General features: G+C 40.8%; 1 protein-coding gene across 29 annotated transcripts in view; it reads left to right on the top strand.

Annotated features, from left to right (window-relative positions):
* HTR2C (5-hydroxytryptamine receptor 2C) overlaps nt 1-20,603 on the top strand; it is a 186,649-nt gene that overhangs the window by 39,975 nt on the left and 126,071 nt on the right. For 22 of the 29 annotated variants that reach the window (XM_072877423.1, XM_072877422.1, XM_072877421.1 and 19 more), the window contains one exon: nt 15,882-15,987. The exons of the other annotated variants lie outside the window; for them this stretch is intronic. The gene's annotated coding sequence lies outside the window, so the exon portion shown is untranslated. The remainder of the gene's footprint in view (nt 1-15,881; nt 15,988-20,603) is intronic. 29 annotated transcript variants of the gene reach the window in all.

Here is a 20,603-nt window from a genome sequence, read left to right as displayed (position 1 = left end):
GGGAGGCACTTGCCTTTCCTTATGCTTCACTGTACCACTGACTTCCCTGTGATGCTGCTCAGAGGCCTCTGAAATGAAGATAAAAGTGCAAATGTCACAGAGCCCTATTGTTGCCAAGAACAAAATTCAGATGTTGCGGGCAGAGGGGAAATTGTGAACACAGGAAAGGATCAGGAAATCATTGGTTGACTTGCCTGGAGAATTAGGACACCAGTAAAATAAGATGGTGACTGTCAGCAGCTGGCGTTTCACAGCAGTATCCATTGCAAAGGATGTATGCATGGTGCAGCTGCCCCAGTGGCTGGAAGTTTTTGCACTTTCATGATTATATCTGGTAAAAGCCCATTGAATATGCATGGCAACGTTAATGGGGGGTGCCCACCAGTTGAAAGGTGTTAGTTTAAAGGCTTGAGTGTCATCTTGTCTTTAATACAGATTCTTGCAGCAGTACCTCATTTAATTCAGTGGATAACTAAGTGATGTAGTTATGCTATTACAATGAGCAATAGATTTCAAAGTACATTCTTTTGATGAGGAGAATAAATCTATTTATTTCTGTTGTACACAAAATCAGGGGCAGAACTGGAAATCTATCGGTATTTCTGGTGCCTGGTCCAACTGCTTTTGCTGCTGTGTAACCACCTAAGGATGCTGAAGCAGAGCTGAACCATCAGCATGTGTGTGCTTGAATAGCAATATCAAACTGATACAAACAACTTCAACACCTTTTACAAAGCTGCTTTTTAAGAGTAAGAAATTGAACTTGCTACAGAATTTGAGATTATTTAAGGAACTGAATTTTTCATTTAAAAATATTAACATAATTAGTATATTTATTTAAGCAGTAAACAGAAAGCTAGAAAGCGAAGCATCATCAAAATATTTAAGGTTTACTACTGTGGCATACTTTGTAAGAGGGATTTTCCATGAGATGATAAAATCCTTGTGTGATCCTGCTTTTGTTTTTCCTTCAATAATAATTTCTAGCTGCTGACCTTTGTTGTTTAGCTCCATTACTCTCTGCCTCAAGGGTTTGTATTAGTGAGTTGCTCAAATCTGAGCAGTAAACATCAGAGTACCAGAGATTATTTCCAGGACCACAGCAGTGTAGCTGGGATCCTGGAGAGCAATGACAGCCTATCAGGATTACACTGGGACTGTTTTTCCCAGTCTACTGCAGGAGTGAGTGCTGGGGCTGCATGTATTGAAATAGCCTCAGATTATAACTTTTTTGGCAATGGATCCCATGTAGCTGGCAGTGTTGCAAGTGCAGTACAGTAAATTCACATCCTGAAGCCTTTCAGTATTCATTCTTTGTTCTGTACCAAACAAACCAAAGGTGCACAGCCTCCCGTTACAGTAAATAAGAATAAGCACTGTTGGTTCAGACTCTATAGGAGCTCCAGAACCTATATATCACTGAAAAGGTATTTTGCAAGCTAAAGATTGTTAGAAACAGAAATCTCTTCCTTCTAATATATATACAGGGTTGAGGGATTATATTTTACTTTTTTCAAAGACAGAAATTTAATTTTCAAAGTTTTGAGATGGACATGGTGATTCCTTGTGCACAAGTAAAGTATCTGGATACTTATGAGTAAGATGATAAGCCTAGCTAGGGCACTAGTGGTTAATTAATAAAGTGATTCAGCACTGCTTTAGCATTTATTTTCATGAGTTTTTTTCTGTATAAGGGCTGGGTAGACTGTGTTTTGCCCAAGTGGGATGTGGAAAAACTCATGGTTTTGTGCATTTTGTTTCACTGCATCTCTGACCCCACTAAGAGCAAGAGGAAGTGCCCAAAATAAGGTTACGGGAGTGTGCTGCAGATGTGGTAATAGCTTTTTAAGTCCTTGGTCCCACAGGTCTTTGGTTTTTGTCATGTTGGATGGACTGGTGGTGTCTCCTGGTATGATGCCTCAATAAAATAAAATAACTTGCTTCTATGTATTTCAAGCATGCCCAAATATTGTGAGTTTGGATTGAAATCCTTTATAAAGCTTCCAGTTCCGCAGGGACTTACGCTGGTGAGAACTGTACAAGCTCACAGCTTTTGTAACTCTAATCTTGTTAGTTAAAAGGTGGCATGCTGATAGTTTCATTTCACAGTTGAATTTTTTTAATTATCTCTGAAGATGGATTTTAGCTTCTCAATTTTGGCCATCAGGTAGCATAACCTACAACACAGTATGCAGAAAGAAACTTCAAATTGAATGTGCTTCAGATTGCCTTTTAGCTCTGAAGCTATATTTATCTGCACGAGGAAGTTTTAACTTGACCTAAGGAAGAAAAAACAAATCAATAAATCCAATGAGGGTTTGCAATATAGCACTGATATAAAATATGATTTAAGTCTGTAATAGCAAAAATCTGTTTTATACTGCCGCCTCTGGGGGAATGTAACAGCTGAATGGTTAAACACGACTTGGTTTAAATGTTTTGTGTTTTGGCTCCACCATAGATAAAGGATGATATTGAAATTGATATTGAATTGAAATATCCAAACAGTAACTTTCATGGATGTGTTTATATCCATACATCTATTTATGTGCATGTATATATATTTAAATATGTGAGATGTATTTTACTGCCCCTATGTAAGTATGTATATATGTATGCAAGTATGTATCCAGTGTTCCCTTTATACGTATCACTGGACAATTCCCCAAGGGAAGACCTGATCTCCTGGATATTCAGGACTCCACTCACTTTGTCTGAGGTACCCTTACCTTCAGCCAAACCCTTCCATGTGCAGGTTAGTCCTTAGCAGTGACTAAAAGACTTTCAATTTGCCTAATTACTTTTGACCTCTGAGAACTAGGTCATCTTGCAACACTGGGACTTTTCTGCTCTCATTTGTGTTTTTCTTAAATAGGGAGAAATTTATGTTCCTTTTCCCCCACCAGAGTCCTATCCTGCCTCCTTGGCCAGGTTGGTCATTCTGGAATAATTCCTTCTTGACCCTGAAAAGGCAATCCCAGAGAGCCCCATAACATGAGCTCCTTCTGATGAGCTGACCATTAGCAGCTGAATGAGGAGAGTCACCTGGTTTTGCAGGTCTGGAGGAAAAGGTGGTAAAAGGTACCTGTAAGAAGCCATTAAACCTCCTTATGAAAACTTCATTTGAGAAAAGAGCAACCTTCATGCAGAAACTTGTGTTAAAAAGGCAGATACAAGGAAGAAAGAGAGACTTTTCTGCTCTGACTTTCTGAAGGTCTGGGTATGTCTGAAAGAGAGAAAAGGAGCAGATAAGCTGAGAAACTGGGAAACACCAGGGAAACTCCAAACAAGGGCACTCTCCTGTATTTTCAGTTTAGTTCTTGAATGACTGTCCTGCCTAGCACTGTGAAATATAATGAGTATGAGAAAACTGAAAAGCGAAACAACACAGAAGAAAGCTTTAAGATGGCATTGGCTGTCAGTCCACAGGAAACAAAGCAAGAGCTGGTTGATGGGTGACAATTACAGACCCTTGTCCCAGAATCTGGAAAGAGTGGCATGCAAAGGGATGTTTCAGCAAAATGGAACTAAATGCTCCACATCATCGAGAATTACTCATTTCTGGGCTCAATAAATATGGTATGTCAGTGTTCTGGCTGGGAATGGTCTATCTCCAGGCATCTTACATTATCAGAAATAATAGAAATGAGTATGCTTTTGGATGGAAAGTTGTGTAGGAATTTACTGCCACATGTCTATATGCTTTGAACCAAATTTTCAAATGGTTCAGTAAACGGTATTTCCATGTCATATGTTAATTTAGAAGACCACAGACTTTCCAGAGTATGGTATGTGTTCTGTTTAATGTCTGTGTATTGTATACAATGTTTAGGGTTAAATGCAGACTTCACGTTGTTGGAGTAAATGAGGCATTGAGAAATTGTAAGAAGCTTCAAAAACATCTTCCATATGCTTTGCTAGCTGACCCTAAAATGCAGCATATCCAATCATATGGCTTTTACATACAGTTTATCTGGTTTTGAACCCCAGGACTGAAACCCTTGCAGCTTTCCAAACTGCTTTCATGAATTTACCAGCATTGGGCAGGTACTTGGTATCTAAGCAGACAAAGGCTCTGCATGGGTGTTCCTGTGCAGCTTTACCCCTTACTCTCTGCACTTCACTGAGTTTCAGAAAGGGTACATCTATTTAAAGCCCAAACCAAGGGATCCAAATTCTTAGCTAAAACTGAGTGAAGAAACGGTGTCATTGGTTTTTCCTTCAGGATGTAAGGAAGGCAGTCTTATTCTAGATGCTGAAAAAATATTGCCGTCAGGTGAGACGGAGGGAAGGGGGAAAGCAATATATTGCACTTTGAAGCTTTCAAGCTTACTAGGTAGCACAAGACTTCAGACTACTGCACATCTACGTCTTCCTCTTAAAAAACTTCAAGAGCTTCAGATATAGTCATTACAAATGGTCCTAGTTAGCAAAGAAACTAATCAAGGTACTGTGTTCCTACGCACTGCTTTTGTGAGGCTCTAAAAGATTGCTAGGAGGAACTGTTGCAGAGTAGCCGTATCTGGTTGATAAAGTGGCTGATCTCTGCAGCCATGAGATCTGCAATCCGTCAGACCCAAGACGTTAATCTGTTTGACAATTTTTTTTTGCTTCTAACAACATGGGAATTGCAGCAACTCCTTCACGTAAGAGCTGAGAACATCTGTTACATCATTTCTGAGGAGCCTCGTAAATATAAACTGGGTTTATTTTACCTCCCTGGATGATTGATCCTTGGAGCCTCCCTACGGGCTGACCCTAAGCACTGAGTAGGATAAAAGCCATATATATGAAAGACTGTACAAGGAGGTGGTATGTGTCATTCCAGAAAAACTAGATCAGGATGCGATCTCTGGAAATGGCTGGCACCCACAGTTTGTTGCAGAAGCATCTAATCCTGGATTTTATGAAATTTTTGAAGACAGAGATCAAATGGGTTAGGCTGAATGTATGTGTAAGAGAAGATTGTTGAACACGCAGCAGGAGCAGGGCCATATTTCCAAACTGTTGGTGGGGATTTTTTTTGCGTTGTTTTTGCCAAATTCTGGGCCACTGCTGAGTTTTAGGAATATCTTCAAAGAACAGACTTTACAGAGATAAATGTTACTTTTAGACTTCATTGGAAGAAAAGCTGAATAAAAAATCTGTAGTGAAATAACAACTTGTTCTCTTCACTATTCTCCTGTCTGCTCTTAGTCACGTATCTTCTTTTTTTCCCCTCTTAATGTCCCACTTAAGCAATGTGCTGCAGGGCTAGTACCTGAGCAGCAAATGAACTGGGTAGGCAGAAGCTCGATTTTCTGGATAGTTATCACCTTACACCTTACGGGTGCTTGACAGCTTGGACTCTCCAAACTCATGAAAACCATGGCAGTTGCATTTTATCTATTTTTACTGAAATGCTATTTTGCTTCTGTAACTTATTGTCGGTGTCACGTATGCTTAGGTCATGGGGCTGCATACTGTGTCTTCTCTATTTTACGTACTGCCAAGCTTGGTACAATGAGTCAGTAAATAACATTTTCTTCTATTAGCTGAATGAGCTTTTGAGGAGTTGTGATTCTACTGAGATTGGTGGGAAAATAATAGGTTGCAGAAATAACACTGAGGAAAGAGTAATGATTTTAAGATGGCCAGTAATAAGGAGAAATAAAGTAAACATCAGCACTATGTAGTGGCTATCATTTGGGATTATCTGAGTAAAAAAATAATCTAATAGAACTGAAATCCAAATATTCTGTAGAAAATCTGGGAAACTCTGACTTTTTGGTTATTGTCGTTGTAAATCACGAAAGGTGAACCATGTACTCTGCTATTCCTGATACCTGGTCTGATGATAGAGGTGGTTAGCTATTGCCTTGCTGTATTTTCCAAATGGTGTGGGTTGTCACCAATACTGTTGTGGTTTTTTCTAGTCTCATCCATTTTTGAGGAGAGAACATAAAATTCTTTCACATTTATTTCTCATTAATCTAGTGGTTTCTGGAATAGTTTGGGGCATCTGAACTTGCAGCTTGGTAATGTTTTGATGCAGTTTTATAATCTGTTAATCAGCATTCTGACCAAGTGAACAATGAACATTTTGTAAGTATTTTTGAGCCACTTTGAATTATCCTAGATTATTTTAAGATTTTTGTGTGTGTTTGCTCCTGCCTGCGTTTATCACTTAAAATAATTTATTATCTTGTCATTCTAATCTTCAGAAAGATGTGTTCTGTTCCGTCAGTTATCTTGGAAGGTTTCTTGGCTTTGGTTTTACTTTATATATTGTCATTTCAAAATGCACAGCAGGTAATAACTACTGCATATTGAACACATTCATGCAGTGTATGTTTCCCACTGCAGTAAGTCATAACTGGTTAAATGGCAAGCCCTGGAGAATTTCTCAATTATTTCTAAGATGTTCTAAACATCAGTAATATGTAAAGAATTAATGACTTATTTCTGCTCCTGAATATTTAAGAATATTTAAGAAACTACCCTCTTGTGACTTACAGAACCTTGCTCTGATAACTGGAATTGAAATGTATTCAATACAGAGTTATTGTTTTCAATCCTGAGTTTACACTTTCATAACTTCTGTTTTTCTGTTATTCCTCTTCTGGATCAGGGCAATTAAATGCAAAATCATATGTCTGAATTCCCTAGGAGGATGTCTGAACATCTGCTAGGGAGTCTGTGAGCATCACTGTGGCTAACGCTAGCTGTGGTCTCCTCTGGCTTCAGTACCCATGAAATGCTTCAGCACCTTCAGCCTCAGAAAAAGAGGATGTCTTTTTCACTTGTAGGATGATTTGAAGGGAGTTCCAATAACTCATCATCTGTTTTTTTTCTGATGCTGATATGTCCCTTGATGATCTAAAAGAGTGAACAAACAGTTCTGTATCAAAAGTGGCAGATTATAGTAAATTAGATGCCTCTCTAAATGCCAAGGAAAATATTCAAAGGTATCTAGAGAAATTCCAAATGCAGCCAAAAAACTACTTTGAGATTCATTCCATGAAAGGACAAACTAATGAATTTAGGGCTTGTAATCCAAGATAAATCAGAACTGAGAAGGAGAAGGCTAGTAAAGCTCTGGGGGATGTAGGGGTAATGAAGGAGTACCAAATAGGCATGAATGTGTGACATGATGAGGCAGCAGAAGTGACAACTATAGTAATGTGTCAGTGCAGAGCCCTGGAAGAAAGGAGCAGCAAAACACTGCTTTCTGTGATAGCAAGAGTGGACCTGGAATAGCAGTTTCATTTTGGGGAGCAACGTTAGAAAAGCGTTAAGGGAAGAGATGGGAATTAGGAAGAGTGGTGGTGACTCTGGGACAGGCATTTCTGGGGGTGGTAGGTGTGAATGTACAAGCAGATAATGGCAGAGTCAAGGAAGTGCCTTAGAGAGGAAAAATCAGGGTAGAGGTGGTAAAAACTGTATGATGAAAAGATCAACAAAAATTAAGTCACTGACCACAAGGCATGTTAACTTTTGGAAATCCCTTTGGAAGGTGTGAGGGCAGGACTTCTGCTCCCTGCCTAGACAGTCAGCTCTGGAAAGCATGCTGCATGCTAAGATACTCCATTTAGATTGTAATTTGGGAGTGGTATTGACTGGATGCCCTCATGGGTCTCTTCAGTCCCAGCCGCATAAAAGTCAAGGAAGCAACAAGTGTGAGTACTGTGGCAGTGTGATATACTTTGCTGTTACCATAGATACCTATGACTGTACATAATCGTTAAACTGGTATGGCTTAGCTCTGTGTGAAAAGCTGCTGTGGCTTGATTTCCTCTTCGTGCAACTAGCTTGGAATATTTGGAAATGATTACGATAACTTGTTATCCATATAGCAACCATCTCATGAAATTAAGGATTGTAGTTGGAAGCAAAATCCCAGAAGAGACAGAGGGCATTTGTGTACTAAAACTAAAAATCATATTTGCCAGACATGTGCAAGCAAAAAATTGCTAAGGAAGGCAGGTCTGCATTCTTGAAATTACCCATATTTTACCTCCTCATGACAGACAAGTCCCTTCTTTTTCTGAGCCATCATTATTTTGTTGATGTGGACCTTTTATTGTAAATTGCTTTTAAATTAGCTAATGGAGGATGATAGACAAAAGATGATGATCTCTGTTAGGAAATGTGTGTGTTAGGCTTCAGTGGGTGGGAGGTGTGAAGGGAAGGTTTACAGCAGTGCTATGAATATGTTCAGGATATGTGTAGCCTGATCTTTTATTACTGGAACTGGTAGAATAAGAATTGTTTTCATTGCAGTCATTTCTATGGTAGTTACAGAAACATTGCTACAGGTTTAAGAAAGGGAAATGAAAATTGTGGTTTACTATGGTGAATAGAAGGCAGGGGGAAGGGGTGGGAGACAGGAACAGCTAAAATAAACAACACTTCTTGATGAAGAAGAGAAGCACATTAGCCCAGAGTGGTGGACCTCTTCCATAAGTAAGTCACATATTTGGCTTATCATGACAGCCTAGAAAAACACAAAAAATTGTAGGAATTTAGGAGAGGATACAGCTTTCTGCAGTATGAATTTGGTCCCTGACAGATCAGGGAAACAGATCTGATCTTTCATACATGATCAATTTCCATCGTATCTTGTATTTTTTGCCCCAGCTACTATTTTTGCAAGACTGTTCCTGCTGTGGTGGCTAGAAGTTTTCTTCTGGTTTTATTGGTCACTAGTACAGACTGTGGCTAGTCTTTGGCCTCTGTAAGATTACTGAAACTGCAGGTGAAGAGAGGAAAACAGATTCCTCCTTGGCTGGATGCTCAACCTCCTTGCTCACAATACACAGTATCTTTGAGTTTTTTTCATGCCTTCCGCATCTGATATAGACTATGTTTGCAATACGAACTCAGACCATGATCATGGTGGCTGGGTCCCTCCCTGGGTCCCCAAGGACTGCTGTCTTGGAATTTGACTGTATCTGTTCCTTCCCTTCAGAGGATAAACATTTTGTGGTGGAAGCAATCTCAGGGGGGAACACCAGACCCTGGTACCTCACGGTAGTTGCCTTGAAAAGGACATATATGCCCTATGCGGCTTTCCTTACTTTACTGCAAATATTCTTGGGATTTTGCGTTGGGTGGCTGTTCTACTAATGCTGTCACTGGCCAAAGGTGTAAGACCCAGGCAGTGATCTCCCCTTACGTGCTCTTAAGATTTTCAGTTATTAGAGGATGCCGAACAGCTTGGGACAGATACTGTTACAAGCAATGAAATGATTTTTCCCAACCTGAAGAAAAATTTACTTGTAGAAAGCAAAACAGAGTTGTGAACAGTGTCGGATGGTCCTAAGGCAGCCTGCTGCCCATAAGCCAGTGGGGACAACAATTATCTACTTGTAGTTTCTAGTATTTGTGCTTTGTGGGTCTCTCTTACATCTGAATACTTCAGTGCCAAGCATGCTGCTGTGAACATTCATGAAAACGCCTAATTTACTGCTACATCCAAAATGCATGTCAGTTAAGAAAAAAAAAAACCAACCCACCACAACAACCAAGCCTTCCATATGGAACCATTATTCCTCTCTTTTCATAAAAACCAATCTGTTCAAAAGTGCTTCCCTCTAGGGTAGGGAAGCTGCCAGTCTTCAGGACAGGAAAATTATTTTTTGTTATAATTCAATCCCGTATGTTAAGCTCTGTAAATTTATTGTCTTGGTGTGTAACACTGAGCTTGCTTTATATTTTAATATCATAAGCTATAATTTTTAGTGTTTGGAAGTCAGAGACTTCGGAACTGTCTTCAAAGTTATGTAGTTTTCCGTCCTTCAGTAATCTAAATTATTAATTAGATATTAATTAATATCTAATATCAGTTGTGGTTTGTGGCTGGAGCTCCAACCCTTTTTTGAAGGTAACGTATGTTGTACTTGGCCACAGGCTGTTCAGTTGTTTGCTAGGTCACGGCAAGTATTTCTGATACTGGTTGTAAAATGTTTTGGGATGAGATAGCGTAGTGTTGCCCTTCTTCCTACAGACCAACTTCAGATGGAGGGATAGATGTTGTGAAAATGGGCTCTAGGACTGCAGGTGCATTTTAACCGTTTGCAGACTTTGATGCTGTGGGAATACTATGTAAGCAGAAGCAACGTGTTGGGCAGAAGGTCACCGCAAAGTTGTGACATAATCAGTTCTGCCAGAAGAAGGTTTTGTACAGAGATCTCAGTCCAGACATTAACTTGGATTATTCCAAACCTTACATTAGCCTGGACTGCAAGAGGGATCGCTGGTACATCCTGGCAAAACCTAAACTGATTGCAGAGGGCATAGCTTTGCTAGGCTTATGTATGCCACCTGCATTCAGAGCTGTTTCAGGCTGGGGATAGGCAGATTTCAGAGGCAAAAGGAGCCCATGAACCTCTCTGCAGCCTGTGACAGAAATCCTGCTGAAACTGGAACTGAATGCTGTGTTATTGAGACAGTGAAAAGAATTCACCAAGAGCTGTCCTTTCCCCCAGACGGCTTGAGGACTGGCTATGGGTGTGGCTCTGCCTTGTGCAAGCATTGAAGCAATATGTCTTGTAGAGATGATGGACTAATTGGATTCAGCAGCGTTTCCCATATTGCTGGCGGGCTCGATGCTTGTCAGCTGGGGCTGATGCCAGGGTGATGTGGTCCAGTGTCTGAGCCTTCACCCTGCCTGTGGGTTGTGCCGGCGAAAGCTGGAGCCACCTGAATCTCAGGGCCAGGCCTCTCTGACAGGTGGTGTTTCTGAGATAAGGGTCAGTTTAAAATCCAAAAGCAATGGTAGGCAAGAAGTGCAACTTTCCACAATGGACTTTGGTGGCATCATGCTGAACACGGGTTGCATGTGGCATGGGAGGGATTTGAAAGTGCAAGGCTTGGGGAAATGGTGACATGGCAGCCTCCTGGGCCAGAGGGAGCACCAGGGTTCGTGTGGAAATGTCCACAGCATCTATCTGGAGTCAACCCAGGCCAAAAGTGCTGCCAGTTGTTGCATCCAAGGTAGGAGTCTTTGGCTCATCAGTGGAAGGAGGCTGGCTGCACATGTGTGGTTTTGACTAGCCAGGCCACTAAAACGAGACAAGTAGCAAATCAAGTTGGCAGCACAGACAAACAGCACGAAAATCCCTATAGAAACTTCTGAGGTGATTGCAAATGTGAAAGAGAGCCAGGATTTCATCAAGGTGTTTTGTACAAAAGTCAATCTTTTAAATAAAAGGGAGGGGAATCATCCAGCTCTCCTGGGACTGTGACTAAGAATTTACTTAGAGATGGGGGCATGAAGCCTTGAATCTGGATGTTATCCTACTTAAAAGCCCGAATGAATGTGTGTGGAAAGAATTAAAGCACAGCGGGCTGAGATTTAGTCACCCAGGGTTGCACATGTTCAGGGACTGTCTCATAAAGTTCCTGTTACTTCTCCTGCTGCTGCTGGGGCAGCCTGGAACCTCTAATTTTACCAGAGCAGGGTGGGCAGGGTGGAAGGTGTCCGATTTAGATGCTGAGAACCATTTTTAAAATCTAAAACTGCACATTTCTGTATTGCTTGTAATCATGGTAGCTTGTCCTCTTGTTTGAGTATGCTTTTGAGGAAAGCTAGCTCTTTCCTTTTCATAGCCATAGCAACGAGTCATTGCTATGAGTTTTCAAACTCTGCTGTAATCTCTGTTTTGGTCCAGAAGAGGGACCTAAGCTTGCACTGGAAATGACCTTTCTGTCAATCAGACCATTGGGTGGTACCTCTGATAATACAACTCTTTGCTCTCCTTAGGTCATTGTTTTTATTACTTTTATGTCCTAAGAGGCTGCTGCTAATAAGTGGTAATCATGTATTATTATTCTCCCTTTCAAGGTACATACGTTGAAAACCCTGCTGTAATTTTAGTGAGTGTGGACCAAAACCTTCTCCTTCTTCCAAGCCATGAAAGAGCTCAAGCTTCTCTTCTGGCATTTTAAGATTTCGGGAGGATTTTTTTTTTCCACCTGCCATTTATATTTGTTTATCCAATAATGTTTACTTGATAACAGCATCATAGGTGTGGGACTGCTTTTCTTTGTTAGGCAGATGCAGGGCCAGCATAAAGGGTCAGGTGAGTCCAATGTTTGTAGCACCTGACCTGGCATTTGCTGCTGCATGGACAGAAAAGCCTCTGTGTAAATGCTGGATGGAGTACACAAGGAGGCTTCACCTGTGTAGGTGAGCCCTCTCCAGCAATTTTGGGGAAATTCTAGGCATTTCTTGGGGAGAAAAGGGTGTGAGCCATTGTTTGGGCCACCCTTGCTAATGGTTGCATATGATTAAGCTGTTCCTTTGGCCAGTGTGCTGGGGATGGCAGAGAACCTTGTAAGACTAGCACGGACATTTCACCTCCTCTGTCCCCAAAGGGATGCTCCCACTGTTGGTACTTAACACAATCTCTGTCCTGCTGTCAGTAACCTATGAAGCACATAGGGCTGTTTTAGCAGCAGTAGATTGGTGCTTATGAGCATACCCGGAGCTTCAGTCTAAACTGGCTAAGCACAGGGTAGGTACCAAATTTCTCCTGTCCTTTATTTCACTCACCTGATTCCTGGAGAAGGTATGATTTGATATAGTAAATTCACTCTGTTCCCATGAAAAGAAATGTTTTCAAAAAATTGGATTTATTACAGGACAAGACTTTGCTTCTCAGACCATGACTTTTATAATCCTACTCTTCGCAGGTTACAAGCAGTGCATATTCCCTGGCATTTCCATTATTTTCTGTTTTCTCCTCAGTCCCCAAGTTTCTCATCTGGGGCTCCATTTCAGAAGTTTAGATGCGTGCTGGGCTTCTGTTGTTGGTGATCTCCTGGTGTGAGATGGAGCTCAGACTCCCACTTCCTTCTTTGGAAAGGCAAGCCTGGTTTGCTTTCTTCTGAGTGGCTCCTTGAATTTTTGCTCAGCAGTGAATAAATCCTGGTGTCTCTAGCTCAGAGCATGGGGAAGAGAAAGGAGGCTGTGGCTTTGTGGCTCCAAGCCCAGGAATCTATTGCAATAATAAATCTAATTTATGTGTGTGTGTAATAAATGCTGAAATGTTCACTTATACTGTTTATTTAGAAGTTTTGTGACACACAGTAATTTTAGGCTTTTCGAAAGTTTTTGTTAGTATTTCTAATGTCTTGTAAAAGTAAGTCTTAAGAGGAGAAGGAATGGTTGTTTGCTTTATGATGTTAATTTAATACCTACACTAAATTAAAGACCACCAAAGAACAAAATAAAATCCATTAGTAACTAAACTGCAAAGTACAATCTATTTAAAACTATCACCATTTTGACAAGCTGAAGGGATATGCACTTAAAGGAAATGCCACCTTCATGGCTGAATTTTGATTAGCTTCCAGCTTGTGTGAAATGTTGAAAGTCGCTTTCTCCTCCTTCTCTTCATTTGGTATTAGACCTTCTTTAGCAAAGGCCTTGGGATATGTGTGACTCTATTCTTGATGACATTTTGGATGACAGTTTTGTAATTAATTTCCCCAGGTTTATGTCAGTTCTTCAACCATTTCATTTTTGCGTCTCACTTAACACCATTTGATTTCCTCTTTTCTGCTTCTCAATTCCATTGGGAAATAGCCAACATATCAAGGAATTTGCAGAAATTAAGGTGAAAAAAGTAAATCGAAACACAAGTCAGTGAAGCAACAGATCAGTCATCTGCATTGCTGGGAGATACTTGAGGACTGCAGTCCCTCAGCCACCATAAATCCATGAGCCCCACTGGGTTGCATTGCTTTGTCTTGCATGCTGCTGAGGTCCAGGTAAAATAATTACCCTTTGCTTATTCACTAGCAGTATGCTCAATTTGGGAGGTAAAGCTCCTTCTATGCTCCCTGAGACAGATAAGGCTGAGGGTGATGAGCCACCTCTGTTCAATGTGTAACTGAGTTTACTGTGGTGTCTGGATGGTGACTCATTGCTGCAGTGAAGGAAAGAGCATTTCCATTTAGTTGTCTCCCAAAATTATAAATCACGTGCTTCAGTTGAAGGAAAAACGTGTCCAGAGAGATGCAGGACTGGTGTCAGAACACTCTTCTTGCCGGGCTTCCTATACTTTATGTGGTCATGATTTTCAAGAAAATGGCCCTCTAGTCCCTTTTGCAACTTAGAGAAGTGTAGAAAAGAATTAGGAGAGATTTAAGAACTATCTAGCCTGCAGAGCAGCTACCTTTCATTTACCTGCTGCTCCTGCAGGTTTCAGAACTGTCTGCCAGGCTTAAGAGCTTATAATTTATTTCAGCTGGAAGGTAAGTAATTATATTTCTTGATGTGCCGCCTTTTACTTTGCCTTGTTCTAAGAGATTGAGTTGGCAGATTAAGGGCCTTTTCTTTAATTTATGTTCATCAACAAGTCTCTCATCAGTTTCTCTATAATTTTCTCTCTTGCAGTGATAACTCTGAGCATGCGTTGCACCCTTTGGGAGCAATGAGGGAGCCTAAATCACTGCAGCATGAGCCTGAGAGGCTCCAGACCTGTTCTGCAAAAATCTGGCCTCTCCTAAGCCCAGCCAGCATGCTCGGAGAGCAGCTAGCTAAAAACTGAGTTGCCTTGGAGGATGGTCCGATTTCCACTGAAGTGTCAGTGTTTTTTCTGAAGGTGGCAAAACATGCACCATGTTTTAAGTATAGGTTTAAGAGGGAGAAGATGATTAGAAAGAGAAGTTAAGTTAGTGCCACCTAATGACAGGTAGCCATGAGCAGCGGTATGGTCAGCTTGCTTATTTTTCCAATCCTTGTTGGCTGCTTTCTTCCTTTGCCTTGTGCTTTGCTTCTGTTTTGTCCCTGACATATTTATGGATGTGATTTTGCTGTACATGTATGGGTGGTGGGATCTGGGTATATTTTTAAACTGCCAAATATAATCTTAGAAATGCTCAAGTGCATTACTCAATTCCAGAATGACTTGGTGTGAAAGCCAGGTGGCTGTGCATAATTTTCTTGTTTAAAAAAATATTATCTTTCCGTAAATACTTGTAGCAGCTTCACAAAACTCACTTGTTGAAGTCTCAGTTAAGAAGGGATCTTCCTGAGTGTGCAAACCCCTGCCATTAATTCGTTTAGCATGACAATTTTTTTTTTCCCCCCTGAAGTTGCCTGGTTTTGTAGCTGCGTAGTAACTTCAACTGGTTTTGAAGTGACACAGGAAAAACAACTGTATCTTTCTCCATCCTAGGAATGCTCTCTTTTTACTGGTGCTTCCCCTTTCTTTGGATACTGTGGCAGCTGTGTGTGTAAATTTTGTGCATAAACCAGCAACTGGAGCCTTGTATTGTCAGGCAAGAAGGGCCCAGTTGTTTCTCCTGGATCACTATGTTTTTGGTGCTAGGATTTTATACCATTAAAACACCTTCTCCTGGGAAGCAAATAAAGTTGTTTGTCTTGCTCAGGTACTGAAGTTGTATTTAAGAGGTTTACAGTTTGGAACACTTTTTCATTTTTGCCTAAAATGACTTAACTTCGTTCAGTTGAGGAATATATGTCTGTCTGTGGGAACAGCTATGGGAAATAGGCATTTGAGACTAGTGTGGTGGTTGAAGAGGGAGAGAACTTTTAATAAACAGAGCCCTGTAATATATAAAAAAAATAATTTCTTTTGTGATACTGGAGATGCTCTTCCAAATCAGTATCTTAAAATTTATTGAGAAGGGAGGTACAGTAATGTAATAGGATTTACTGCACATTAGGGGAATGTCTATAAAGATCTCTATTGTAGTATGCAAGGTTTAAAGCTTCATGAAAATTTCGTGTGCATTAAAATCGGCTGTAAACTCAGCAGGCATACACAGTGAGGAATCCTGCCAATGGCAATGCTATTGACTACCCAGCATGGGGCTCCCGTAAGCAGGGACTTGACTGACTAGAGTGAAAAACTTTTGTTTTTTAGGTCCATTGACACCGTGAATGCTGTGCAGATATAAAGGAACCACTTCATGTCACCACTAAAAAGCTTAGAGTGGTGACCACAAGAATTTTGATATTATCCTAAAGAGGTATGGTTTTATGCTTAATCTTTTATAAATCTGCAGACAAATAGAAGTGTCCAAAGGGTGGAGGGATGAGAGATACAGAGTATGTGACTGGTGAGGACAGGCTGAGGGAACTGGGTTTCTTTAGACTAAAGAGGGCTCCTCTGACTTTGCAATATAGAAAAGATTGTTATGAAGGGAACTTTCATGAATTATTATCTGGCTGTTGCAGAAAATAAGAGAAGTAAATAATGAATTTTGACTTAGGAAATATTTTTAAACTACAGAGACTGTGAAGTATTAGAGCTGGCTGCTTGTGGAAGTTGTGAAATCTGCTTCACTGATTAATTCACTACAGGTTAAAACCTGGTTAGATGATTTCTAGTAAAGGAAGGTTATATATGCTTTTTATCCTCCCTCAGAACAGGGGAAAAGAGAAGACAGCCACTTGAAGTCACTGTCAGCTCTTTTGACTCACCTCCATCTGCATGTTAAGATGATGAATAGATATTTACAGAGTTGCTGTAGGTTTAGATAACACTACACAGGGTATCATTTTCTTGCCCATCTGTGTGAAAACATCCAAAGATGACACCAGACCTGCTCCAAAAAAGCAAGTCAGTGTTAAACCTAGTAACGAATACAGGCCAAAATACCATTCTGCAGACAAGATAGCTGTAGTCTTATCAATGGTATCCTACAAAAGTAAATGTATTTTTTATCAGTGAATGTCCAAAATAGGAGAAAATCGGTTTTTGGATTATGAAGACCCTGGCAAATATATCAAGCTTTTTATCTGAATCAAGAAGGAGGTAAACTGGACCGAAACACACTAACCAGTGTTATCCAGACCCAATGCGCAGGGTCTCATTTGTAGCCTAAATGGGCTGATCAAGCTGGGAGTGAAAGGAAGATCCCAGCTGTAGCCTAGAAGTAGACTCCAGATGTCTTAAGACTTGATGTATTTCCTTACTCACCAAAGGAGCTAGATCCTAAAAGAGCTGAACAATTTACTTTGTTGAATTGCACAGAAATTTTGGAATCCCAGAAGATTGTTCATTTTTTCCAGCCAAGACACTGTCCTTGCTAAGCCAGGAAAGGATCTGTGGTGTTGGTGCACCTTTGTCAGGAACTGAACTGTGCCCTTATGGAGAAATGCTTTCTGAACTGATGAAGAGGCCAGAAAAATAAAAGCTATGTGTTGAACTCATTTACTACTTCAAAACCTTCAAACAGAAAAAGCAATTTAAATCGCTTAGTACTTTAAAGAGAATTATATCAACATGGAGAAAGGCTTTACTTTGGGACGTCTTGTTAAAAAACAAAAAACCAAAACCAATCCCCAAAAAGACTTTTGTACTACAAATGTAAAATTAGTTAAGTGTATTGCAGTATCAGATAAACTTTAACAGCTGCATTAAAAGATAACCAATTATTTGTGCATTATGTAAGATTAATGCTGGCAGTAAACCACTACTGGAAGAGTAAAGTAGCTCTGGCAAACTGCATAGGGAAAGGAATTTATGGAAAAGGTAACTCACAAGCTTAATCTGAAACACTTAAACATCCGATGTTGATACACTTCCATTTTCATAAAATAGTTTCTTTGTGCTTTTACTTTTCCTGATGGCCTGTTGGGAGTAAAAGAGAGGCTAAAATCAGACATGGTGATGATGTGTTTCCTCCCTTGTTCTTTCATAATGTTCAAGTTAATTCTTCAGCATTTAGCCATGCTGCCCCAGATTGGGGGTAATTTCAACAGAGCTGTGACAGGCATGAACCTGGTCTGCCATATGTTGTCCCTGGGAGATCTTTTCAAAACCTGAAAGTAAATTAAATAATAGGCACTGTCCCTTTTAAAGAAAGGACATTTAAGTTTTTATTTCTTCTGCAATACCCCTTTCAAGCTCACTTTCTCCTGCTAGGCTTGTTTTATATTTGATTAGTTCTAGGAGATGGAGTTTGACATTTAAAGTATGTGTAATAGAAAGAGAATAATGACATAGTTGGGATTACAGAAAAATATTTGCCCTTGAAAATGGTAATGCATTGTTAAATACAGGTTGCATCATATCTAAGTATAATAAAATAAAAATGGAAATGTGAATGATTGTGTTGGGAATGAATAGTCTCGGAGTGCAACAGAGGAAGACAGAAGAGGGGACTTGGCAATTCTAGCAATGCAGCACAGCACAGCTGAAAATGGATTTTGTAGCATGGGTTCATTGTGTTTCCAAACGTGATGGTCTATATTTTGTTTAAAAAAACCCAACATCCAAGAAAAAGATACCTGAATTAAAATGAAAAAAATTGAAGTTAAAAAAGGTACCTGAATTAAATATAACCAATGGTCTCCCAGTCAGTTCAGACCTCACACAAATCCTTGGAGAAGCTCCCCCTGGGTGCCACGGCGTGTCAACACCTCAAATGAGGGGTGCATTTGTGTGACTATGCTGTTAATGCTGCTGAGGGGTTAAAAGTAAAGTTTTGCTGGGGTGAGGAAACCAGAGGTTATTTGCAGGGTGAATCATTCCTGATTTGTAGTGTGGCTCCCATGAGAGCTGTGTTGGCACAGCTGGGGTGAGCTGAGGGCTGGAACAGGAGGCCAGTGCATGGGAGAAGGATGGGAGAAGATTTAGCGTCTGTTTTCGATGATAGCCAGTGTGTCATCTGCAGTGGGTGCAGTGTGGGGGGCTCTGGCGCATACGGTTCGATGTTTTTTCCTCAACTCCTCTCTTTCCTGTGTAGTGGTGTGCAGATATATTTATTCCCAGTTTTCTGGTCAGGGATAAACTGTGCTGAGACTAGAAAATTTGATGAGGAGTCCTCCGGGGCAATTAGGATCGGTCGCAGTTGTTTTGGTTTGTAGGTGGTTGGGCTATTGTGTTATTTTTAATTCAAGTCATCAAAGTCAGCTCTCTGGGGAGTTTCTGGTGGGCTGTTAGTTGCTTTCCCAGATCAAACTGAAGTGTTGGCAACCAACCGTGAAGCTGGTGCCTATGGTGGGGGAGCAGTTCGGTGACTGACAAAATGAGATTAAAAAGGTTAGTTTTGCCTGTGTCTGTTCCCATTAATGATCCTTACCCTTCCATGTAAACCATTCACTGGGGTCCTTGTTGTCGTTCTAACGAGTGTTTATGAATGGGCTTGGTTGCTGTCTTTTGGGCTGAGCTCTCTTTCAAATTGTCGCACACCTACCTGGGAAGCAAAATTTACAATGTGAGTGCATGAAGAAAGATACAGAGATAGGCAGCAGCATATTTGCTGATGATCTGCATACTTTTGCTAAGTTTATTGTGTTAGAAGTCAGGATTACAGTTTTCTTGCAAATGTGCTTATTTTTTTTCTTTTGCTATCCTTTCTGTTTTTCAGCTGTCCTTAATTCCTACTGACAGTAACTGAATCAAGTTCTGTTCTAGTTGTGTTTAAAGACCAGAAAACCAAACCCTAGAAGCAAGGAATTACAAGCAGTGAAGACTGCTCCAGCTCTCAGTTCCCCATAGCCCACCACAGCTCAGTTTTCATGCAGTTGTTAAGGGCAGCTCTCAGAATATTGTTATTACTATAGTCTTTTGGCTGGAAGGAAAATGCAGATTGCGGGTCTCAGAGCATTCCTGGTGCTATTGCAACTGCCTTTCCCTTTTGCTCTGCCTCTGTTGGGCATTCCCAGGTTGTGACATCTTGTCTCAGGGAGGCACATATTTTCCTGGCTCACTAAAACAGTTATCCCCCACTCTAGAGATCATCAGATGCAAATAGGCAGCTGTTTACCTTTCCACTGACTCACAGGCATCACCTTTCCACTGGCTCTGCAGTGCTCTTTGTGATTGCCATGGGTGGCCTTTCAGATTTCCAAATGTACTGATCTTGTGGCATGCTGTGCCAGCTCACATCTCTTCAAAGTATAAAAATGCCTCTTCTTTTTCATCTCTCTCTCCTGTAACACTTGTAGTTTGTGTCATTCAGTGGTTGAGCATTCTTCATCAACTTTCAGTGTTCTTTAAAATCCTGTTTGCACATCTGTCTGATGCTGAAATGTTTCTGTTATTTAAACCTGCAGGTCTTTGCAGGCAAACTGGCTTTCCTGATGACATGACTACTCACTGTGATTGTTCTCCTGTACTTGGCACTGGTGAGGCCGCACCTCGAATACTGTGTTCAGTTTTGGGCCCCTCACTCCAAGAGAGACATTGAGGTGCTGGAGCGTGTCCAGAGAAGGGCAACAAAGCTGGCGTAGGGTCTGGAGCACAAGTCCTATGAGAAGCGGCTGAGGGAACTGGGGCTGTTTAGCCTGGAGAAAAGGAGGCTCAGGGGAGACCTTATCACTCTCTACAACTACCTGAAAGGAGGTTGTAGAGGGGTGGGTGTTGGTCTCTTCTCCCCGGTAACAAGCAACAGGACAAGAGAAAATGGCCTCAAGTTGCACCAGGGGAGGGTTAGGTTGGATATTAGGAAAAATTTCTTCACTGAAAGGGTTATCAAGCATTGGAACAGGCTGCCCAGGGAAGTAGTTGAGTCCCCATCCCTGGAGGTATTTAAAAGACATGTAGATGCAGCGCTCAGGGACATGGTTTAGTGGTGGACTTGGCAGTGCTAGGTTAATGGTTGGACTTGATGATCTTAAAGGTCTTTTCCAACCT

This window comes from Ciconia boyciana, chromosome 12 (genome assembly GCF_034638445.1).
Source record: "Ciconia boyciana chromosome 12, ASM3463844v1, whole genome shotgun sequence".
NCBI lineage: Eukaryota > Metazoa > Chordata > Aves > Ciconiiformes > Ciconiidae > Ciconia > Ciconia boyciana.
The sequence above is the reverse complement of the archived record's forward strand: the minus strand, read 5'-3'. Positions and strand labels throughout refer to the sequence as shown.